Source organism: Canis aureus, chromosome 24 (assembly GCF_053574225.1).
Source record: "Canis aureus isolate CA01 chromosome 24, VMU_Caureus_v.1.0, whole genome shotgun sequence".
In the NCBI taxonomy this organism is placed as follows: Eukaryota; Metazoa; Chordata; class Mammalia; order Carnivora; family Canidae; genus Canis; species Canis aureus.
In genome coordinates this window covers 45,722,111-45,747,137 of record NC_135634.1, presented here as the reverse complement: position 1 = coordinate 45,747,137, position 25,027 = coordinate 45,722,111, and the positions used below count along the sequence as shown (strand labels likewise).

Genomic DNA, 25,027 nt, shown 5'->3' with positions numbered 1-25,027 from the left:
ACACTGAGAGAGAGACACAGGCAGAGGGAGAAGCAGGCTCCATGCAAGGAGCCCGTTGTGGGACTCGATCCCGGATCCCGGAATCACTCCCTGAGCCGAAGGCAGACGCTCAACCGCTGAGCCACCCAGGTGTCCCCCACCCTTGTTTTAAATGAACAAGTGGATACAATCATTGTGGAAATTTTAGGAATGGTGAAAAAGTATTAAGAAGTGGAAACAAAACAAACGCAAATGGTGCTCCTAACCCACTAGGGCAAAGCATTTCGTGTAAGTTCAATGAGAAAATCACCCGAAGGTCTTCAGCGGGGTGAGCCGGTGACGATAGCATTTGGCTGCTGGGAAGAAATGGCCGGGAGGGCAGCGGGGTGGCTGCTGTCACTTTTTCCATCTTCCCGTGGAGGGCGGAGAGGCGTCCAAGGCCTCAGAGGTGGTGGTGGAGGCAGAGCTGGAGTCAGCTCAGGCCTCGGAGGCCCCCAGGCCTGGGGCTCCCACACAGGCACCGAGGCATGGTGTTGATGGAGCAGCATGAGGGGTGATGTCCAGGCCCAGGCCCTCTGTTCTGGAACCTCCCCTCCTGCCCCCAGAGGCTCTGAAGCTCCTGAGGTCTAGCACTGCTCCCTCCACTCAGACACCAGCTCAGCAGGGGCTGGATGCCACCCCCTCTTGTCTGCTGGGACCCACTTCCTTCCCTCCTGCATCAGCCCTCCCCTCTCCCTGCCAGCCCCTGCCAGCTTTTCTTGGCTTCCCTTCTGCCCTCGGCGTTGTTCTCAATCCTTTACCACCTTCTCCCTCCAAAACCTCTTCCTAAGAATTGCAGACTCCAACTTGGGTGAAGAAAGGAGAAGAGGAGAGGCCAGATCATGGGTCTCTTGGGCCTTTGAGGGCTTGTAGAGTTTGGATTTTGTTCTAAGAGTGACTTGGAGCCACTAAAGGCATAAAGCCACCCTCACTCTGGTGCTCCTGGTGCTTGAGCTGGGGAGGTGCAGTGGAGGGAGAGGGGCCAGGATGGGGCCAGAGCCGCAACCGGAACAGTACGGGGTGGGGGGGGCAAGGACAAAAGGCCAGGAAGGACACTTTAAATCTCTGGGTTTAGTAACTCAGTTAATGAAGGGAACAGCAGGGGACAGGCAGGTTTGGGAAGAGTTTTGGAGACCCGCTTGAGATCTAGAAGTCCCTCTTCAGCTATATGGCCTGGGAGGGACCCCAGGATGTGTCTCCTCAAAACCAATCAGTCCTTCCTTCCCCTTCTCCTTTTCTCTTTAAAACATATTTACCGGTTTGCTTCCTTTCCCTGCTCTTCCTCTGAGTGGGCCAGGGCTTTGGGGGTTGGGGCCAAGGAGGTGATCAGCAGGCAGGGGACACAGGTGGGGCAAGGAAGCGGCCAGGACCTTCCGAGGAGGCCTGGGTGGGGCCAAGGGGCAGCAGAGGGGGAGACTTGGCTACATACAGGGAAACATGCAAATACTGAGAAATTAGGAAAAACGGGAGCCGGGCTTCTCACGGTGAGAGCAGTCAGGCTACAGTGAACTTTCTGTAGTGTCATATTGGAGGGGGATATTAGGGTGAACTCAAGGTACGTTCACCTGTATACAGGTGAATCCTGATGCACGTGCGCGTGTGCATGCATGTGCCCACGGTGTCCTAGCTGTCTGCAGGCACGGCCTGGGAGCAGCCACAGATGCCCCGGTTGCCAAAGTACAGGTAGAGCTCAGGTCTCAGTTGCTTAATACCACTGAGCGCTGAAAAATCCAGGTTTCTGGGAGAGGAGGCTGGTTCTAGGGCCCGTTGGGAAAGGCAGCCGGTAGGCCTGGATCATCCGTTGCCCCAGAAAGTAAGGAAATGTCCAGAAGATGATGCGCTTTATGTGAGCACCATTTGAGCATCAAAGGGAATGACAACAATAATTATAATTCACGGAATAAACGAGCAACTGATGAGTCTACTCTGATGAAAACAAATGAGAAGAGAATGCTCTTCCTCACGGGAGAACGCCAAAGAAACCCGTCGAAGGAATGACAGCAATTGTCACTGTTTGCCAACCGCCAGGGCGATGACGGATCCAGGTGAGCACGGACAGAGGCTTCAGGTGTGGACACCAGCTGGGTGGAGGAGGAGGGGGAGGAGGGAGGGGAGGACAAGGAGGAGGGGGGTGTCCACGTGTCTCAAAATGTCTCCCCACAAAATAGTAATTTTAAAGGGCAAGATGGTAACTTTACAGTTTAAGGTTAATTTACCTTAATCTGCATGGTGGCTACATGTAAACACTTTTTTTGAGCTCTACACAGCAATGAAAAAGTTTTAAAAATGAGTTTATGAGGGCGTCTGGGTGGCTTAGTGCTTGAGCACCTGCCTGCAGCCCAGGGAGTGATCCTGGAGTCCCGGGATCGAGTCCTGCATCGGCCTCCCCGCAGGGAGCCTGCTTCTCCCTCTGCCTGTGTCGCTGCCTCTCTCTCTGTCTCTCATGAATAAATAAATAAAATCCTTTTAAAAAATGAGTTTATGCAACTTAACCCATCTACTTAACATGCACACGTACACACCAGCACACACACACACACACACACACAGGAGATGGGCTTACGAGGCAACTTGTCTGAGCAAGCCAGATATTTAAAAAATGGGTATAAAAACGTTCCTGGTCTCTAGGCTTCTGTCGGTTTCTGCACAAAAACTACATCTTGGAAACATCTTTGATGCTCAGATGACTGTGATGATCCTGACGTACCGAGAATAGCAAGATAACCAGAGGGTGACATGGCACAAGTGGACGGAGGCAGGGGCAGGGACCCTGGTGACCTCGGGGTGCTCAGAGGGCAGCACAAACCTTCTTCAAGGGTCTCCCCTGACACAGCGCCTCACAAGTGGGAGGTGACAAAGGAGAAAAAGGCTCAGTGCTGGCGGAGGCACACTGAGGGGTCTTCCAAGATGTCCCAGACTATTTGTGGGAGCTTTTGGAGGGGCCACTTTCTGGCAATCAGGCTGCAGGAAGCTGGAGCTGCCATGTGCTGTAAACAGCCTGGTGTTGCGGGTTCTAGGGGCTCGAGAGCCATGAGCTGTGAATGGTGGGGAGGGAGCAGACGGGGACCATGGGCTCTCCAGGTCCTGGGACTGCTCCTTGTTTTCCAGCAGTGAACAGTCCCCCACAGAACTCCCAGGGACAGAAGATAGGTTTGAAGTGGCAAGAACACAGCTCCCCGCTGTGCGTCCTGAGCCAGGACAGGGGCAGGGTCCCTCTGAGGAGGGGTCGCCCGGAACCTCTCTGGCTCTTCCTAGGTGATGACTCCACTCCCCAAATGGCAGAAATTGAGCTGGGCCAGGTATGCTGGGTATGCGATCTAATTTATGGTGTATGTAATGTCACAGGTGGGTGCCAGTGCCCCATTTCACAGTTGAGAAAACGGCGTCTCGGAGTGGTTAAGCAACTTGCATGGGTGGTCAGCGACACTGTCAGAAGAGCAGCGCCCAAGCCTTCCAGATAAGAGAGGATGGGAGGCGGTGGGTGGGGACCCACGGACTTTCTAGCTAGACAGGAGGGAGGATACCAGACGCGGGGAGCTGCCAACTCGGGGTGGAACCAGGTGGTTGGAGATTCTCCGGCAGACTTCAGCCTCCAGCGGCTCAGTGGGTGGGTTGGGTGGTGTGAAACCCGGCTTGCGGGAGAAGCTCGTATCCTGGGTGGCAGCGGGCCTGCCCTCCGAGCTGCGGTGGGCGGTGACGGGGGCGTGGGGAGGCTGGCATGTGTTATCTGTGGGCACCGTCCTGTCTCCTCTGGCCTGCCCCATGGCAGGGTCCCCCAAATCACATGTCTGAGGGCGCAGAAGCCGTGAAAGCCGACACGAGGCTCGTTCAGAGTCTCACATGTGCAGAAGGGGATGATGTGGCAGCTATGGGAGGAGGCATGAGGCTCAAAGGAAGAAAAGTGGGGCCTGCCAAGCCGTCCCAGCCCCACCCACCAGCTGTAGCCAGCAGGCCATCAGTGCCCCCCGCTCACAGCACGCTCCGCCACGCTCACCCCCAGCTCCCTGGTGAGCACCAGGCTGCCCAGCGGGTCAGGTGGGCCTGGACCCGGTTGGGGGGAGGGGCGGTGCTCTATCTTACTCCCAGCCAGCAGGCTGGGATCTCCCATCTACCTTGTTCTAACCAGTCCCTGCTTCCTGAAGCTGGGTTCTTTGGCTTTTTCTCTTGCCTTGTTTTGGGCAGACTTCCCAGAACGACTTGGCATGGGTTCTGCTCACTGCCAGTCTGCACTTAACTTCTAAATCCACATCCCTCCCCGATGCTCAGAGGCAATGTCTCCATTTCTCAACCCATGCCCCTTCCCCAGGCTTGCAAACCTCCCCCTGTCCAGCTCCCAGTTCCTGCTCCTGTGGCAACTCCTCCCAGGCTGCCCTGCAGCCTCGACCCCAGAACCAGCAGCCGTGCCTCCTGCACTCTCCTGCGGGGGAAGCCTCAGATGCCAGGTCAACCCCGGGGGCATTCCACAGCTTGTTTGGCTTTATCACTTGTGAGCTGGGAGCCCCACTGGGATTTGAGATCACGAGGTCCCAAATCGCTACCTTTCGCTCTCTGGTATCTGTGCAGTGGGAGGGTGCCCCGCGCTCTCCTCACAGACTTGAACAGCTTAGAGAGGGCTTTGAACCTCTCACATCAAAGGAGCTGCCGGCTAGAGGAGGGAGACATTGACACCTCTGGTTGGTACTGAAATGACAGCTCTGGAGGCATCGTCTGAGGTTTCTATTGGTGCCACCACAGTCGGAGCCGGGGGTCAGGCCGAGACAGTGCTCTATCTGCCAGCATGCGGTTTGGGTGTTTGGATGGTGGAGTCCCCATCTGGCGACCGCACGCCCACAGTGAAGACCCTGGGGCAGGATGGGTCCTTTGTCAATGGTCACAGATGACAGCTAGAAACTATGCATCGCACCCAGCATCCCAGTGAGATTGGCAGGTACTACGGGAAAGGTTGCACGCTTTCTCCAACACCTCACACCAAGAGCAGCCCAGACTTCAGACTACGGGGAAGGAGGGCTGTGGCTGAGTGGCCCTTCGCTGCTATGGAGTTCCACAGCGACGCCCCTCATCGTGGCACCTTACAACATCTTGCACTAGAGTGTGAAGAGTTTACTTCTTTGCCCAATGATGTTGGGTTTGGCCACATGACTTGCTTCGACCAACGCAATGTGGGCAAATGTGCCAGTTCTAAGCTCAGGGCTTGATGGACAATGTGGGGGTCTGCTTGCCCCTCCTGGACCCCTGTCATCTGCCATGAGAAGAGATGCTCCAGGGAGCCTGTGGCCCTTCAACGTGGGCCAAGAATATAGGCATGAGGAGCAGACCCGGCCCTGACCAGAAATGTGGATTCCAGCCCAGCCTAGCAGAGTCCGGAAGAACCCAGCCTACATCAGCCAACTAGCCGACCTATAGGAAATGAAATGTTTGTTGTTGTGAACCACTTAGATTTTTGAGCTTGTTATGCAGCAAACACTGACAGATACAAGTTTGAAGGGAAGTATGAACTTTTTCTGAGAGCCTTCCTCTTACTGCAATTTCATGACAAGAATTATCTCCACTTATCCATGAGGAAGCTGAGAAAACACAACTTGTTTTAACACGAGGATCTGCTACAGGGAACAAATGCCTTCAGTTTGTGCTCTCGTTCCCACTATGTCTCCTCTCTGGCCTCCCAGCTTGTCCTCTGTGTGAGGCCTTCGGGTCCCTCTGGGTCCCACCATCTTTCCAACAAGCCTAAACCCCTCCATGGCCCCCAGAGCTCCTACCTCCATGGGACCACCCCACCCCACCCCTGCCGTGCACTGCTGCAGGCCCTGCCCAGGCAAGCCACTGTCCAGGCCCAGCTCCCAACCACCTTCTGCATCTGAGCAGGGCTGGAGCAGACCAGGAAGCCAGGAAGCTCATCGAGCCAGCAGGCAGCCCACACAAATTTACTGGTCTCTTCCCATGCGCCCCATCCAGGGCCTGGCCAGTCTAGCAAAGAAGTGAGATACAGTAAACAATTAAGTAGATAATTCCAAGGTACAGAGGCAGTAAGGGGAAGACAGTGCCCTGGGAGGGTCTTATAAAGAGACTTCAGCGGGCCAGGAATTCTTTGTCAAAGAAGCAACATTTTCAGCTGAGGTGCCAAGGATGGACAGCAGTTGATCAGGCGAGGAGAGGGAAGCATCACAGCATGCAGGAGGAGCTGCTTGCACAAAGTACCAGCATTCATATAAATTATAGTTTCAAATCACAGCTAGGTCCTTACGTGGGATACTGCTGGTGTCCTGCCCAGTTCTCCTAGGATCCCTTCACCACTCTATGGCTCCCATCCCTGCTCTTCTGGGGGCCCTGTGCTTTGCTTGCAACCTCACCTGATTCTCCTTGGGCACTGGAGCCGCCTCACTCATACAGAGATTCAGGAGAGACTGCGGAGCTCTAGGTTCCCTGTGCCCACCAAAGGTGCCAACGTGTGCCTGGAGTGTGTGTGTGCAAAAGCCTAGCTCTTTGCTTCCATGTGGGACAAACCCTGAGGTGTAATTCACGCTCCAGAGCTCCTCTTAGGATCAGGCTGGATCTGAGAGTTGACCTGTGCTGCACTCTTGCTTGGCTTCACCCTTCCCAGGCCTGCATTTCCTGTCCCCTTACAAGCTTCTCCTGGGAGCTTTTCTTGAGTAACTGCTGGTATTAAGCTCAGGGTCAGCTTCTGGAAGATCTAGACCTAGGATGTTCAACTCCCCCCAAACTGGTCTTTGTTCATCTTGAGCCTCCCCTCAACAGCTGATCCAAGGACTCTCCCTCAGGCTCTCTACCCATGCCCTTCACAAACAGCAAAGAATCTGGCACATACACCCCTCACTTTATGGAGGAGCTGATCAGACTTGAAGCTCTTAGCTTCCTCTCCGCACCCCCCCCACCCACGGCTGCCCATGAGGACCACTACCACCCTCTCTGCTCCCTCCCTCTTCTCCTCCGGGCTCAGCACACTCTTGGTGCACAACCTGCCTCACCTTCTGCTCAGGCTAGTTCAAAACCCACTCGGGTAGCTGGGCCTCTGGTCCTGTGAGTCCCTGCGCCAGCTAAACTAAATGTCTTAATGAGACTGAGCAGACTTTAGGTGACAAAACACATCATGTATACCTCAGTGCTGAGAAGGAAGGAAGGAAAGAAGGACATACGTTTCTAGTGCCCAAACAACCTTCCTGGAGTTTCTGTTGGTCTTCCCATTTTACAGAGGAAAAGAACAAGACTCAAAGGCGCCAAATGACTTGTCCCATAAGTGGCACAGCACGGGACTTGAACCAGGTGTCGGGTCCCTTACCCTGGTTCTGTACTCTTGGACTCTGAGAAGGGGCTGTCCTCCAATTTTTCTGCCTGTTTGTTCTGCAACCTTTGGCAGGAGGCAAGTCTGTGTTGAACTCCATCGAAAAGACCTTAATTAGGAATGCCTGGGTGGCACAGCAGTTGGGTGCCTGCCTTTGGCTCAGGGTTTGACCCCGGGGTTCTGGGATCGAGTCCCTCATTGGGATCCCCACATGGAGCCTGCCTCTGCCTCTGTCTCTCTGTGTGTCTCTCATGAATAAATAAATAAAATCTAAAACAACAACAAAAACAAAAGACCTTAATCACTAATGAATAGTGTATATCTAAAAGCCCTCTCTCCTGTGTCTCTGCCTCTCTCTCTGTGTCTATGAATAAATAAATAAATAAAATCTTTTAAAAAAATAAAAAAATAATAAAAAATAAAAGCCCTCTCTCCCTCCAATCCTCCTTCAACATCTGTGTTATATAAAGGATCTAAGTAGACCGTGGAGCCCTTGTGGAGAAGCATCAGACACAATTTAGACAGAGTAGACATGTGTGGCATCTGTGACTCAGCATTTTCACCCCTGGGCATATGCCCTAAGGCTCACATCTGGCCACCTCTTTGGATGGCCTTCAAACTTCAAGGTGGAAGAGATCTGGGGGAGTGGACAGGTGACATGCAGTTGAAGTGCAGACGGTGTGGCATGCAGCACCCAGAAGCAAAGACTAGAAGAGGAAGAAGCAACACGGAAGGATCTTAAAAAGATCCTTTGGTGAAGAAAGTAGAAAATAGATTGAGAGCTATGATATCATTTCAGCAAATTAAAATTGCACATGAGCAACAATATGCATTTTGTAAGAACATATCCAAATAGAAAGACACCCACTCAAGTGGTTGCCTATTAAAAGGAAGGGTATGCAAGTGCATAAAGGGCTACTAGGGACGAAAACAGTTTGGTACTTGTTACTTTATAGTGAGAATGCACTGTGGTTTTGATCATGTAGCCTGACCTTGAAAGGTGGGCTCTTCGCTGTGTGGTGTGGCCTCTCTGATTTGACCTGAATTAATTACCCCCAGTCATCTGTGTCTCAGTTTTTCTCTTGGTCAAACAGAGAGGAAGAAGTGGCAAGGGGAAGTAACAGTTAGAAAGCAATGTGGCCTCTAAGTAAAAGCACAAAATCTTGAAGCCTAATGTGAGTGAAGCAGGCAGGGTGGGAGACCCGAGGGAGAGGTGGGGACTGTGGCATATTGGAAGAATGTCCCTTTGAAAGGATCCGCTTCACTTGCATCCAATTATATCCCCATGGGGTAGCATAGCCCTAAAGTTGCCATAACTTCAGAACATTCAAGGGAAGATTAAAAATCCAGACTCTTGGATGAAGCCTCAGTTTTTTTTTTTTTTTAAATGCTTGCAACTAATTTTTTAAAACAGCATGTCAGCCCCCAATTCAAACCTCAGCTCCTCCACCAAATAGTTGCATGACCTGGGATATGGCATTTAACTTTCCAATCTAGGCCAATTTCCTTGTCCATAGATGAAGATTCTGAGATCTCCTCAGCTAGGCATTGAAATGAGTTAATACAAGTCCAGGGCACAGCTCTGCCCATAGAGCTCTTATCATCATGGTGCACCGGCCATGTGTTGAATATGCAGATATATTATCAACTCCTATGTGTCAGCTGAGTAAACTGAATGAAGGTCAGAAGAATGGAGCATTAAGTAGAAAAATAAGATAGAAAAAAAATATCTTCCCCAGATGTGATAAAAAAGGAATGGGTAAAATTTATAAATAAGGGTTTGGGGATTAAAGGGGCTCTAGGTAAAGCAGACGTGATTGTCAATCTGGCCAACCCCTAACAAGCCACAGGCGTCCCTAATAAAGACAGCTTAGGTAGACAGCTCGGGGTAAACACCACACTCTGCAGGGGAACTGAAAGTCGCCGTTTGCAGATTCCTTCTGCTCTGAGGAACCGACAGAAGCCCCCTACATTATGGGTCCAAAGCCCCAGACAGAAAGGGGGAATCCAGCCATACCTTTTTGTACAGAATCCAAGCCTCCTCCAGAGGAGGAAGAGCACTCTGGGTGGGAACTCAACCATGCTGACTGGCTGGAGGGAAGAGCAGAGGGGAAGCCCAGATGCCTGTGGGCCTGCCAGGCAAGCTGTGATTTTCACAATGGGTCGGGCGTCTTCTTCCTTAGTTTACAGCTTAGTGAGCTTTGTGTCAATTTTGAGAAAGATTCTACATCAGATTGTTAGCAGCAGGGTTTGTAAGATGTGCCAAAGCAAGCAGAGATCCTGGGAACCAGTAGTTTATGCGGAGCAGACCAAGTCAGGTGAACCTGCTTTCCTTATTTTATTTACCTAGAAGACCAATATACGGTTGCTAGTCTGATGAGTTATATCATTTGTCGTATCCAATAGAGATTATAGCTCAGCCGCCTATGGAGGCCAGGCAGATGGTGTAAATAAGAGGAGCAGGTTGGGGGTGAGGCAATAGGGAGAGGTGGGGACTGTGTCCCATTAAAGAGAAATGCCACACTGAAAGGGGGAAGCCTACCCTGGTACTGCAGGTCTAAGCTTATCAGGTCTTCAAATTGTTCAAGGAACACCAAAAATTCAGAATGTTTTTTAAAATCTCAGAATTTCTAAAAATGATTTCAGCTGGTTCATAATTTTTAAAAACATATGTCAGGCAAAGAAACACTATATCCAACACAGTGGCGGGGGTGGGGGGGGATTTGGGGCGGGGGCGGTGATGCCAGTCTGTGATCTTTGATATCATATATATACTTTCAATAAAGCATTTGTGATAATTTTTTGTCAAGAACTACATGGAGGACTATGGCTTAGGAGGAGAGTATACCGCTGTGAGTCAACCTGGATGTGGCCTCTGGTGCTGCTGGGCTCTCCCCCTCATTTACACCAGGGATTCAGATTAGGATCCAGGCGGTGAGCTCACCAGTGTGTGGTTCCCTCCAAGCTAGCAGGCATCTCAGTTATGCTGGGTGCCGGACACAAGCGGGTGCAAGCAGAGCTCAATGATCTGGGGCAGAGTGGGTCAGATGGAAGGCCCACTGGGCACTGACCACCTGGCTTTACTCAGCTGAGCATCCGCTCTGCTGCTTCAGTTTGGGCACTGCTTGGCAGATACCCTCCTCTTGGCATTCCCATTTTATTCCTTGTCTTTGATTTGCATCCTCCATCCAGAGCGGAAACATCATTGGAAATCAGAAGCAAGACAACAAGCGTCATTGCCGCGATGGGCATCATGACCCTGCTCTGCCAGCCGAAAACCGTCGAAACGACTCCCCTCCCTGCAATTAGTCCTGTTGAAAAGAGAGGCTCTATCACTATTTGCAGACAAGAAGATCCTGCACTCCAATTGTGTTCCTTTCTAGAGGCCAAGGGAGTCATCAAAGGAACAATGAAAACTCACGAGATAATTCAGAAACATAGGTCAGAGCAGCCTACAAACACCACTACTTGCCTGGACGTCAACAAAGCCCAATCAGAAAATGTCATGGAAAAGACATTCTGTCTGCCAAGGTAACTAAACTCCATCACATATAAGAATGTAAGATATAAGAACTACACTGAGAAAATATAAAAGACAGCATAAAACAGACACAAATGTGGGGGCGCCTGGGTGGCTCAGTTGAGCATCTGCCTTCGGCTCAGGTCATGATCCTGGGGTCCTGGGATCAAGCCCTGAGTTGGGCTCCCTGCTCAGCGGGCAGCCTGTTTCTCCCTCTCTGTCTGCTGCTCCCCCTGCTTGCACACACTCTTTCTCTCTGTCAAATAAATAAATAAAATCTGTAAAAAAAAATTTCACATGACAAACGAACCATAAACAAAGTTTTTAAACCATGACAGGTTGGGAGAAAATATTTACATCATAACTAGCTAACCCCCCAAAATTAATACACAAAACATATAAAGAGGTTTTTTTTTTTTTTTTTTTTAATCAGAAAGGTTTTTTTCAAAAGGGAAAAAAACCAACAAAGACTCTACATGGCAATTCACAGGAAAAGAAAAACAAAGGGCCAGGGAACATAGGAAAAAAATGTTTATAATGAAGGAAATGCAAAGTAAAACATTAAGATTGCATGTTTCTCTCCTCTGCTTGGTGGAAATTATAGACCCCGATGATGTCTAGTATTTTTTTTTTTTTGATGTCTAGTATTGAGAGGATGTGGGGACATGGTTGGCTGGCACCGAGTGACATTGGGTGGGAGGCCACTTGGAAGGGGTTTTTGGCAGGATGAAGAGGCCATGTCTACAGGAACGTGCATGCCTTCACCCTACTGGTACCATCTGGAAGAAAGCTTGCACGTGTGCACAGAGGTCTGCACAAGCCTGCTGATTGCGGTGGTTGCTTTTGGTATTAATAACGGCAAGGACTCGGTCTAAACAACTAGCCACAGGAGGAGGGACTGTATGGTAAAAGAGTTGAGAAGTACAGAGGTATGTGAACTGACGTGGATAGATCTCAAAGACAAACTGCTAAGAGAAGAAAGCAAAATGTGGAACATACATCCAGCACAATCCCATTTAAAAAAAAAGATTTTATTTATTTATTTGGGGGAGAGAGAGAGAGAGCAAGAGAGAGAGAGAAGGAGTAGGGGGAGGGAGAAGCAGACTTCCCACTGAGCAGGGAGCTGGATGTGGGACTTGATCCCTGGACTCGATCTCAGGACTCAATCCTGGGACTTCAGGATCACGACCAGAGCCAAAGGCAGTCACTTAACGGACTGAGCCACCCTGGTGCCCATAATCCCATTTATTTTAAAAAACCCTCTATCAAAAAAAATAAAATAAAATAAATAAAAAATAAAAATAAAAAACCCTCTATCTCCGCACAAGCTCACATCTCTGTGTAAATGCACACCCAAAGAGCAAAGGCCACACTGCTGGCAGTGGCTGCTCCCACCAAGGAGAGAGGGGTGAGGGGGTGCTGAGGGCAGACTTTTGCTTTCTACTCTCTGCTTCTGTTGTGTTGGAGCACTTTTGAGAGGCATATTCATATTTCACTTGGGTTGAAAAAGAAAAAAAGGAAAGAAAAAGACAGGAAAACAAGAAAGAAAGGGAAGAGGAGAGAAGAGGAGAGCAACTCTCTACACAGGTCTCAATGCCCAGGGAAAGGGCCATAAGGAATAAAAGGTAATTTTAAAAGGGGGCAAGGGCTTGGTGGCTCAGTTGGTTAAGTATCTACCTTCAGCTCAGGTCATGATCCCAGGGTCCTGGGATTGGGCTCCCTGCTCATCACGGAGTCTGCTTCTCCCTCTCTCTCTCTCTCTCCCTGCCCCCCAATCACATGCTCTCTCTCTCTCTCTGTCAAATAAATAAATAAAATCTTAAAAAAAAACAAACCAGCAATTATAATTAATATTTTATAAATTTATATAAAATATAATAATAATAATATATGCATCTGAGGTTTGAAGTTGGAATGATCACAATGTCTGGGAACTACACAGAGGTGGTGGTCACGTAACATCGTGAACATACGAGATGCCACAGAATCGTTTATCTAAAAACAGTTCATTTTGTGTTCCACACAAACAACCGTCCATGGCTCCCTGCTGCCTGCAGAACAGTCTCCGAACACCCCGGCCCAGCGTCTAGCCCTTCCTCAGTCAGGTCTGAGGCTTCCTTTCCCCAGTCTCTGCAGGGCCTCCCGCGTGGTACCCGACGCTACAGTGTTTCTGAGCCCCAGATTTTCAGAGGCCATCCCATTTCCTGTAGCAATCATTTTTAAACAAAGGCAAGAAGTGAAGTATTTCAAAGGAAAATAATTCTTATCAAAGTGACACCTTGGCCACGGTGAAAACAACTAAAACAGGACCAAAGTGTGTAAAGTAGAAAGGAGCCCCTGTCTCTTGTTGGTAACCACCCCCTGCCCCAATGGCCTGAAAACCCTCATTCCTGCCCCACTGCGAACAGTCTCTCAGATCTTCTTCCTGTTGCTGTGATCAATGTACAACCTGGTGCATATAGTCTATCCCCGAACAAAGCTCTCCGACATACAGCATCATCCTGTAACTTCTTTCACATTTTGGAGTGATTTCCGACTTCTTACACATTGCTCTGCCTTAATTCGTCCAACAACAGCATCATCTTCCACGGGCCAGTCCACAATTTATGAACACTCCCTATTAACCACAGTTGGGGGGGCACCTGGGTGGCTCAGTGGTTGAGCATCTGCCTTTGGCTCAGATCCTGATCCCAGGATCCTGGGATCAGGTGCCACATCAGGCTCCTCCCAGGGAGCCTGCTTCTCCCTCTGCCTGTGTCTCTGCCTCTCTGTGTCTCTCATGAATAAATAAATAAAATCTTAAAAAAAAAATCACCAGCTAGGTTGCTTGTTGGCTCTCCTCAGTCTCCTATTTCAAGTACTGCTGCCGTGAACCTCCTTGTACACATCTTTGCCCAGGTAACCTGTCAGACACATTCTTGGTGGCAGGGCCATCCTCACAGGCCCTGGCACTCCTGATGTTCTTGGGTATTGGAACATCTTGGATACTGGAGATTAGCCCTCTGGACAGAGCCTTTGCCTTGGTTTCTCCTCCCTCTTGTCATGTGTGGGATCTATTGTCACGCTCCCTCGACCTCCACACTCTTCAAACTTGACTGTGCACACCAATCACTTGAGGATCTTGTGTAAATGCTAACTCTAAATCAGTAGCTCTGGGCCTGCCTGGTTCTCTGCATTTCTCACAAGCTCCTAGGTGACGCTCGTGCTGCTGTTTTGGGGCCCACACTTTGTGTAGCAAGGTTCTCCCGCAAAAATATAACGTGAGCCTCATACATGATTTTAAATTTCCTAGTAGTCACATTAAAAAGAGCGTTGAGGGGCACCTGGCTGGTGGTGCATGCGACTCTTAATATCAGGGTCGTGAGTTCAAGCCTCATGCTGGGCAGAGAGATTACTTAAAAAAAAAAAAAAGTTTTAAAAAATCAGGTAAGATTAAATTGATGTATATATTTTATTTAACCTAAAACAGCCAAAATAGTAGGAGTTCAATGTGCAATGAAAATTATTATGAGAAAAAGAAAGTATTACATTATTTTCTTTTCTTCTTTTGGACTGAGTCTTTGAAATAAATTTTTTAAAAATAATTGAGATATAACTGACACATAACATTATATTAGCTTCCAGTGTACAATATAATGATTTGATATAGGCATATATATACCACAAAATGATCACGGCAAGGTGTCTAGTTAACGTCCATCACCAGGCAGTTACAAATTATTTTTTCTGGTACTCAGAGCTTTTGCAATCTACTTACTCTTTTAGCAACTTTCAAACGTACAATATCATATCATTAACTACAGCTACTGTGCTGGACATTATGTCCCCAGGACTTATTTATTTTATAAGTAGAAGTGTGTAGCTTTTGACCACTTTCACTTTTAAAGCGAACCACAGCACACTGAAGATCGTGCAGTTTGCTCTAGCAGACCAGGCATGGTACTACTGTTGCAGAATTTCTGCAAATCTCTCCCCCAAATATCAGAGTCAACATTTCAAGAATGCCTTAATGAGTACTCAAAGTACTTCCCATGAAGTCTTTAAGGCTATTTTTGAGATGGCAAATATTTTATGGGTTCTAAAGTTAAATTTTAGAGAAACATATTTACATGGACAGTTTCCCAAGAAGCAAGGCATGTCTCGGTTGCAGGGGATTTTTATCTCTGCTCAATATTTTCAATTTAAACTTCCTCACCCTCACTTACTACCTTGCTAAGAGGAAAAGTAGAGATAACAAATACTGATCTGCAGTAATCCTTTTTTTTTAAAGATTTTATTTATTCATAAGAGGGTGAGAGAGGCAGAGACACGAGCAGAGGGAGAAGCAGGCTCCCTGTGAGGAGCCTGATGTGGGACTCGATCCCAGGACCCCAGGATCACACCCTGGGCCGAAGGCAGGCGCTCAACCACTGAGCCCCCCAGGTGCCCATCTTTTTTTTTTTTTTTTAATACATTTTAACTCTAGGCAATCCTTACCTTCTAATTTTTGTCTCTATACATTTCCCTATTCTGGATATTTCACTTTATTTTTTGAAATAAAGTTTTATTTGAGAGAGAGAATGAGCATGAGCAGGGGGAGAGGCAGAGGGAGAGGGAGAAGCAGAGTCTCCACTGAGCAGAGAGCCTGGATGTGGGGCTCCATCCCAGGCTCCTGGGATCATGACCTGAGCTGAAGGCAGTCACTTAACCAACTGAGCCACCCAGGTGCCCCTGCAGTAATCCTTCTTAATGCACACACGCAAAAAAGAAAAAAGAAAGGAGAAAGAAGAGAAGAGAAGAGAAGAGAAGAGAAGAGAAGAGAAGAGAAGAGAAGAGAAGAGAAAGAAGAGAAGAGAAGTTGGTCAAGAGTGAGTTGAGGGGTCCAAGCCAGGCTGTGTAAGCAGCTTTGTAAGCCTCAGGCTGCACTCAGGTGGAGAGGCTGGGCTGGTTATTTACCCTCCTCCTCAGGCTGTGCTTGTGACTTATCTTTCTGTTGTTTCCTGTGTAACCATCTTCACCACGGGGTCGAAATGCGTTCACACCTAACAGCCGGAGTACATCGTTTAGGTGGGATGCATGGGGTGGGGCTGAGGGGTGCAGAAGGCTGGGATGGGGGGCAGGAGAGGGCGTACGGGGGGGTGGGTAGGAGGGTGAGACAGGTGTGGGGCTCTGTGTCCTGGCTCAGTCCGGCTCAGGACTGGAGGGAGGGGAGATGGGGGGCAGGGGGGTGCTGTGAGGAGCCTCTAAGTCCTCCTCCACTTCCAGTATTCAACAATTTGCCTCCAGAATTGTCATTTCCTCCTGATACATGCAAAGAAGGAAGCCCATCTTCTCCTTCTCTGTGTCTGTTTCCCCTTTTCTCCCCCCACCCCCTGCAAAGGTTCTGTATTTAACACACTGCATGCTTTGAACTCCTCCCTGTCTTTCGGCCCTGCTTGCATATAGAGGGTGTTTCTAATTGTGCAAACTTACCCATACTAAAAACCTGTACCAGTCATTATCTTTCAAAACCCATCATGGTTCCCCTGGTCCCCAGATCAGGGGCATCCTCTAGGTCCCCATGGCCAGGAGCCTGGGAGGATATTTTTATCCTTAATTACATTCCCTGAGATGCTTTTCTTTCCAGCTTGCTTCATTTCTCTTTGTGAACAACTCTCGAGGTACTCAGTGGGAGCCAGGAATGACAGCTGGCAGACAGGCTCTGTGTCCTCAGCCTGGAGCAGAGCTACCTCAGGGAGATGCAGCCTGGGGCAGCTCCCTGATTAACTCTGCAGCTCGCCCCCAAACTCCCCTGTTGCCTTTCCTTCATCCCAGGCCCAGGTCTTACTGCTCTAGCTGCGCCCCTCCGCTGCCACGCGTGGAGCAGATTCCAGAAGAGCTGCTCTGAGCACCCCCCTCTCCCAAACGTTTGTTGATGCCATTGCTATGGAAAGAATCTTAGAATTTTAGAGCAGAGAGGTCTCTGGAGGTCTCTACTCCACATCCCCCTCCTTGTAGAGGTAAAGACATGGGAGGCCTTTCCCCTCTCACTCATATTACAAATGTACCCCTTCGTTCACCCGGTTAGCAAATATTTATTGAGAAGGTCCTACGTGCAACGTGCTCTTCTAAGAGCTGCAGACAAAGTGGGGAGCAAGAAGGAGGAGGTCTTTGCTCCCCTGGGTTTCACATCCTCATAGTGGAGACAGATGACAAACAAGTGAGTCAATAAATAACAGAGAGTCACTGTGGAGGGTAGAGCCCCTTCAAAGAAGTCTATGGCCTGATCTCTGAATCCCACGGATGTGTTTTGTTGCATGGTGTGGCGGGGATTAAGATGTAGAAGGAATTAAGGTTGCTAACATGCTCAGCTTGAGATAGGGATTGTTCTGAATTATTCAGGTGAGCCCAGTCAAATCCTGAGGGTCCTCGTAAGGGAAAGAGAGAAGTAGGAGAGTCGGGACCAGAGACGTGACATGGGGAGAAAGCCTTGACTGGCCGTCGTTGCCTCTGAAGGTGGGAAATGCAGGTTGCCCTTAGAAACTGGAAAAAGCAAGAAGACAGATGTCCCTCCTCAAGTCTCCAGAAAGGACTACAGTTCTGCCAACACCTGGATTTTATTCTAATTATTTATTTTTAAAGATTTTATTTATTTATCCATGAGAGACAGAGAGAGAGAGAGAGAGAGAGAGAGAGAGGCAGAGACACAGGCAGAGGGAGAAGCAGGCTCCATGCAGGGAGCCCGACGACGTGGGATTCTATCCCAGGACTCCAGGATCACATCCTGGGCTGAAGGCGGCGCTAAACCGCTGAGCCTCCCAGGCTGCCCAAACACCTGGATTTTAGCCAAGTGAGACCCATTTCAGACTACTAATCCCCCAAACTATAAGATAATACATTTGTGGGGGTTTTCTTAAAAAGACTTATTTTTAAGTAATCTCTATACCCAACATGGGGCTCGAATTTACAACCCTGAGATCAAGAGTCACATGCTCTACCAACTGGGCCAGTCAGGCGCCCCACATCTGTGTTGTTTTTAAATCACTATATTTGCAGTAACTTGTTACAGCAGCAAAAGAAAACTAACATGGCTGCTGACAGTGATAAGAACTAAGAAGAAAAATAAAACAGGGACGTAACAGAATGACTGTCAGGGCAGGGCATGACGTTAGATGGGGAGACCTGGGAGTAACTTTGGGGCAGTTAGCTACATGGTAATCTAAGGGAAGAGAGTCCCAGGCAGAGGGCAGGGCAAGTGCAAAGATCCTGGGGCAGGGAGGAGCTTGGTGTTGGCAGGAGTAACAACCTCCTCGATGGCTTCCCTGAGCCGTCAACAGTTTTTCTTGCAGACTTCTGAGTTACATTAAAATCTACTTGTTGCGAATGTCTGGCTTCCCTCTTTAAAGCCCAGGACTATGTCCTTGTGTTTTTTCCTTGTCCCAGTATGAGCTGCTATGGCCTCTTCTCAGGGTCTTAAGAGTGTTTATTTGCCAGAGATATTGGATTTTGGAAAACACATTTCTTCATTTCCAAACTTCAGAACCTTTTCCTCTAAGTCATGAAGGAGCATAAACGTGGTGGAGAGACAGGTGGGCACTCAGATGGACGGCCAACAGCCTCCCAGGGTCTCTTGACTTGGACAGTCAGGAGGAGCTGAAACAAAGGGACTCTGAGAACTTCCTATTCTCTTATGGTGAATCTCTTTGTACAAATGACTAATAGAGTACCTACTAATTCATTCAATACTTGGGAAGAAATTTGGATTTTTCCATCTTGGGGTTCAAAGTGGGGCACACTTCTGCCAAGAACAGGGAGATTAAGGCTAACCTCAAAAGGTTCTGCGAGCACCAAGTCATAAACAGAAGTACCATCTCCAAGCCAAGTCCAATTGGGCCTTTCATTCAGTGAATGGTTATGACTTCTCTGTCCTGTGTCAGGCTCTAGGGCAGACCCAGAAGCAAATGAGCTCTCCCTCGTGTTCCTGCGGCACCTACAGCTCACAGGGGTGGAGCGGGAGAGTGGAGGACCACCCACATGGGAAGGGCACTGTAGTGGGAAGAGGGGGAATGCCATGGGAGTACAGAAGAGGGAGCGATGATTTTTTTTTAGAAGGATTGGTTGGGTCATTCATATCCTCCCACTGGAGGAGAGCTCCTTTTGCCATGGAAACACCTGAAACACCTCTACTTCAAGATACACAAATCTGGACCCAGGAGATAATCTTGATAAATGCCCGCCAACAGTCTCTGAACTGAACATCCATCCCATAAGAACAAGGACTATGTCTACAAGGTTGACTAACTACTATACCCCCAGGGCCCAAACAAAATCTGCAGAATGAAGAAGCAGATGAACGAATGGGGAATCTCTGAGCTAAGACATTCTGGAATGACAAGTCATTAAGGAATATGGCCAGGAGATACAGCTATAGTGCTGACTAGATTCAACCTAGGAATGGGGTCATCTTGAGCCTCGTTGAAGAAGGTTAAAGGTTTAAATGCCATACAACTCACCACTGGTTCCATTGCCAAGGCCAACCTTTGGTGTCCAGCCAAGCAAAGGTCAGTAGCCAAACATGGTGACAGCGTCAGACTCAATCTGGCCTTCCAGCCAGAGGCCCAGGCTGCAGGGCGCCTTGGTGAGCAAGAGCCAAGCCGAGGAGAGGGAGGGTGGCCTGGCCCTTAAGCCAGAGCATGGCAGATCAAATAACACCCCTATCCTGTCCCTGACTAGTTGTATGAACCAAGCAAAAAGTGTCAGCTCCTTAGTTTCCTTGCATTTCAAATGGGAATAAAGATAATGACACTCCCTTCCAGGATTCAATTAAAAACATAGATCAGGTGGCTGGCTCCAGGAAGAGCTCAATAAATGCAGACAATGATGAGAAGGGACAAGGAGGTAGGGCCCCCGGGGAGTTAGAGGACCCTCCCTCTGACCCCTCCGGTATCCCCAAGGCTCTTCTACTGCTGCCTAGTGGGATCCCAGCCACCCGCCCCTCCCCTGACCCCCTCTGTCTGTCTTCCCATTTCTCCAAAGCTGGGGTGACATACGCCCAATGAGCAGGCACTGGACCATGAAGGGTCCCCATCCAGAAAGGACAGAGAAGCCCAGACTTGGCACCTCCTTTTCCTCTTTGCTCCTGGGCAGTAATCTGGTTGTTCATCCTTCTTTCCCAGCCCCTCAGACTGTCTGGTACCAATCCCAGGACTCCTGAGTCTTTGGCGTCCCTATTTCAGGACTTTCTGCCTCCCCTGCACCTGGCATCCCCAACCGTTGGCAGGCCTGGGCTTCTGTCTGGGTGTTGCAAAGCTAACTGGCCTCCGTGCTTCTCTCCCCTGCTACTTGTTGTTGCAAAAAACAATTGTTCTCTGAGTCACACATATGTCCGGCCCTGCACTGTGTGCTTCACATAAACCATCGCCTTCCGTCCTGGAAACATGCCTATGAGGGAAGGACTGCCTTGATCCCAATATTTCAGAAGAGGAAACAGAGGGTAGACGGAATAAGACCCGGTGGGAGCTGCTGCTGCAGGAAGTAGGAAAACACTGTGGGAAGCATCTGATGTCTGCACACACGTGTAGAAGGCAAGGCCTTGAAGAGCTGGTTAGTGAAAACCTGCAAGAAAAGGGAACGGGAAAGGCGAACAGACAGCAGGGCCAGTTAAGGAGGGAGACCAGCCAGTAAGGCAAGCTTGCAGCTGAATGAAAACCTCAGTGGTGAAATTCAAATCCACATCAGAGCGGGGTGAGAGCAGAACCGAGACTGTGGAGCAGAGGACACTGCCCAGAATGCAGAGGAAACTGGCCAGGGCATGAAAAACAATCAGGTGGGGCCCGTGGACACCCATTTTGGGGCTGCTAAGTGTGGCAAGCCCTAAACCAGTCACCATTGTAACGGGAACACGCAGCTCGCTCTATACATGTAAGGGTGGCAGCAGAAATCAGTTGTTCGATAAATATTTACTAAGTGGCCTCTATATGCCAGGCACGGTTCCAGGATAGACAATAAATGCAGTGAAGTCAGCTAGTGACAGGTGCCACAGGCAAGATAAAGCAGGATGTGGGGGTGCGGGTGACAGGTGGGGGCCAAGAGACATTTTTATGGCATAATCAGGGAAGGCTTCTCGGGGTGCATATTTTCTTAGAGGAAAGACTCCCTTCTTTTGGGTGGCTTTAAGTGGCCTCTTGCAAATGTGAAAGCTGGACCCAGACCTCATGTTGAAAGGCAAAGCCAACAGGAGAGGCTAAACCATCTATAGTAAGCAAGTGATCGACGTGCCTTCCCAGGACAGAAATTGCTAAGATACAGATTGGTTTTTGTGCTTTCTTGTGGTTACAGTTCAAGAAAGGGATACTGAACCCCAGGATGTTTGGCACAGAGACGCGAGGCACAGGGAATGTTGGGGGCGGGCTGGGGGCAAGAGTGGGTCCAACAATATGGTGCAGCCCGATGCCACCCAGAGGGGGAGAGTCAGAGACCGCAGGGGTCAGATCTTGGCTTGAGAGCTTTGGGGGCAGTGAAACCTAATGTTCAATTAAAATTTTTTCATTTTCTGCCTTGAAATTCCCCTAGGACAGCTGAAACCTTTGCAGGTTAGGATATTTTCAGCTGCAGGTGACAGAAAACCTAATTCAGTTACTTTTTTTTTCTTTTAAAGATTTTACTTATTTACTCATGAGAGACACACAGAGAGGGGATCTCTGGGTGGCTCAGCGGTTTGGTGCCTGCCCTTGGCCCAGGGTGTGATTCTGGAGTCTTGGGATCGAGTCCTGCGTCAGGCTCCTTGCGAGGAGCCTGCTTCTCCCTCTGCCTGTGTCTCTGCCTCTCTTTCTCTCTGTCTCTCATGAATAAATAAATAAAATCTTTAAAAAAAAAAAAAAAGAAAGAAAGAGAAAGAGAAAGAAAGAGAGAGAGAGAGAGAGAGGCAGAGACACAGGCAGAGGGAGAAGCAGGCTCCTCGCAAGAAGCCTGATGCAGGACTTGATCCCGGGACTCCAGAATCACACCCTGAGTAGAAGGCAGACGCTCAACCACTGAGCCACCCAGGTGTCCCCCTAATTCAGTTACTTGAACAGAGCCTCAGACTAGAGGTAGGGTGGCCACCAGGCTGGTTAATTCTCTTCAGTTAACTCAATGGCATCATGGGGGGCCTGGGTTCAGGCCCCACCCTCTGCTTATTGGCCTCATATCCCCTCTTGCTTGTAAGGTGGGAGCAGCAGCCCCAGCGATTACACATTATGACACCTTCCAAAGGTAGAAAAGGGACCACTTCGTCCCTGTATCTCTTTCTAAGACAAATAAACCTTGCCCAGAAGCCCTGCACAATGCTTCCCCTCACATCCTCTTCGTTACAATTGCATCTTATTCCTGAGCCCAAGCCCACCAACTGCAGTGGGTGTCGGGGTGGGCCCCCTGTGAGCTCTGCTTTGGGCAGCTAAGAGGAAATGATCCGTGTCGGGAAGCGGTGGGGGCAAGATGGACCAGAAGACCGAGAGGCAGGGACAAGATGCGAGTGGACGGGGTGGGGAGGGAAGGCCGGAGGAAGCAAGGACAGTCATCTGAAGGTAGACATGACAAATGTAAGTTGGAAGAGCTGGAATGAAAACTGCATTCAAAGACCGAGCAGAAGACAAGTCTGAGCCGAAGAAGAACCCAAAATTGCAGATAAAACAGGCTGAACACATTTTAGGAACTACTGACAAAAGGAAAATGATAAGGGTAGAAAAAAAAACCTCCCACCAGCTTCAAGGCAGAAAGAGAAAAAACCTGGTTCCCTGTACTGGAACCAGCACAGGTTGGCCTTGGATCTTGTATCTGGGGCTGTTTGCAATTCCACGTTTCTGAAGGCTTGGAACAAAGCGTCTATGGAATCTTGAGAAAAAAACCTGGTCCTCAAAAGTTTTTTTTTTTCTCCATCCAATTCTCCTCCCCCTCCTTAAGAAAAAAAAAGCTTTTACTTATTTATTCATGAGAGACACAGAGAGAGAGGCAGAGGGAGAGGCAGGCTCCCTGCGGGGAGCCTGATGCGAGACTCGATCCCGGACCCCAGGGCTGAGCTGAAGGCAGACACTCAACCCCTGAGCCACCCAGGCGCCCTCAAATTCCCTTTTGGAACCTAAAGCAACTGGGGGATGCTCTGAGCGGCCTGTGCTCAACAGCAGACAGCAGACAAAATGCAAAAAAATAAAAATAAAAATAAGATAAAATAAAAATAAAATAATTCTTCACAATGCAGGCTTCTGGAACGTGGCCGTGGAGGCCTGAAGGGTCTGCGGCTCGCGGGGGGCCCCCTGGGCCTGCGCCCCCTCGGCCGGCCCTTGTGCAACGTCAGGAAGCGCGTGCGAGAGCCACATCCTTGGCCGCGGCGCGACGGGATCTTCACTTCTCCGCCGACCTCTCGGAACAATGCCCGCGGCCGCCCTCTTCCTGCGCGTAACGACAACGGCTCAACCGTTTACCCTCCGGGCTGCTGGTGACAGCGGCTTTTAGAAAGTTGTTTTGTTTTCTGCTTCCCGAGAGCCCCACGTCCACCCCGGCCCCGGGCGACAGGACGGCCACCGTGGGGAGGGAACTGAGTCACGAGCCCCTGGAGCCCCGAGCCCCGGGGCTTCTCTTCTATTTTTTTTTTTAAGTTTTTTTTTAATTTTTATTTATTTATGATAGTCACAGAGAGAGAGAGAGAGAGGCAGAGACACAGGCAGAGGGAGAAGCAGGCTCCATGCACCGGGAGCCCGACGTGGGATTCGATCCCGGGTCTCCAGGATCGCGCCCTGGGCCAAAGGCAGGCGCCAAACCGCTGCGCCACCCAGGGATCCCCGGGGCTTCTCTTCTAAACGCTGAAAGAACACCGGGGGTCGCAGAGGCCGAGGGCTCCCCGTTTGGCCCTAGAATGTGTGCGTGTCCCCTGCGCCCTCTTCCACGGCCAGTATCTTGGATGTGATCTGAGCCGCGAGGAAGGACAGGACGTGACGGGGACCAGGGACAGTGTGTATTTTCTGCTTTGTTTTTCTAGGTAGGAAGGATGTCAGAAAGGGAGCAAGGGTGGAGGGGTTGTAGGACTAGAGCCCAAGGGCCCTGGTGACGTGGGCCGTGGCACTGGTGACGTGGGCCGTGGCGCTGGCTCCGGGGCAGCCAGTTATGCGCCGCGTCTGAAGGCCTGAAGGCCACGGCCCGGCTCAGGGGCCTCCTGCCTCCCCTTCTCGCTCCCCGACTGGCCCATCAGGCTGCTCCTGCTGCCTCAAACGGGTCCTCGGTCTCCCCGGGGGGGAAGGGGGCGCATTTCGAAAGGCACAGAAGCCCAACAGCTCTTTCGGGAGTCAGGCCTCCTCAGAGGAGGGTCACTTCCCTTTCCAAGTCAGAAAGGGAGTTTGGGGCTTTACAAGAAACCCGGCTCTGGACATGGGAAATCAGGCCTGAGGGGGTGGAGCTGACCTGCCTTCCTCTGGCCTCACACAGGGCTCGGAGCCCTGCCTCCCGCCCCCCTCCCCCAGGACCAGAAGGTTCTCAGGATGGGGGTGGGCAGAGAGGCTGCTGAACCACCCCACAACAATTCTACGGGCTCCTGAGGTAACCGAGGCACAGAAATCCACAGCCCAAGAGGCAAAGCTGAGAGAGACTGATCATGACACCTGCCCCCTTCCTGCCACACCTAGGCACTGCCTAGAACCTTCTAGAATACTGCCCCCACACCCTTACCCAGCTCTACTCCTCTCTCCTTCCTCTTTCTCTTCTTGTTCATTTCTCTTTCCTGCTCGCCATTCTCCCCATTGTCTTCCTCCCCTTCTCGCCACCTCACTGTCCTCCATTTCTCCTTCTCTCTCTCACTTGAGTATGAGGTAGGCTGCCTTCTGTGGGTTAGCAGATGCAGTTGTTCTGTTTGATGTCTGTTCCCTCCCAGCAAAGAAAGATGGCGGTGGTGGAGGTGTTGGCTCCCCCATGCCAGCCACTCACTGGGGTGGGAGATTTACACGTTGTATGCTTTCCTGCCTTCATTCCGGGTACCTCGTTGACTTAGCATAAGGGCCAGATACCATTTATGATCAAATGCCATTGACAACTGTTGGAAGGATAACAGGTCTCTCTCTCTCTTTCTCTGAGAGGTTATCCCGCCTTGCCTCTGCATCCTCCTAGGGCCAAAGTCTACCCTTCCCAGGGGTCCAACATCCAGCCGGTCTGGACCACACTTTCTGGAGATGCGGGTATAAGCTCCACCTTCTGCAGGCCTCAGCTACATT

General features: G+C 50.0%; 1 protein-coding gene across 1 annotated transcript in view; it reads right to left on the bottom strand.

The window, feature by feature from the left end:
* INPP5D (inositol polyphosphate-5-phosphatase D) overlaps positions 1–25,027 on the bottom strand; it is a 119,261-nt gene that overhangs the window by 76,167 nt on the left and 18,067 nt on the right. The window lies entirely within an intron of this gene.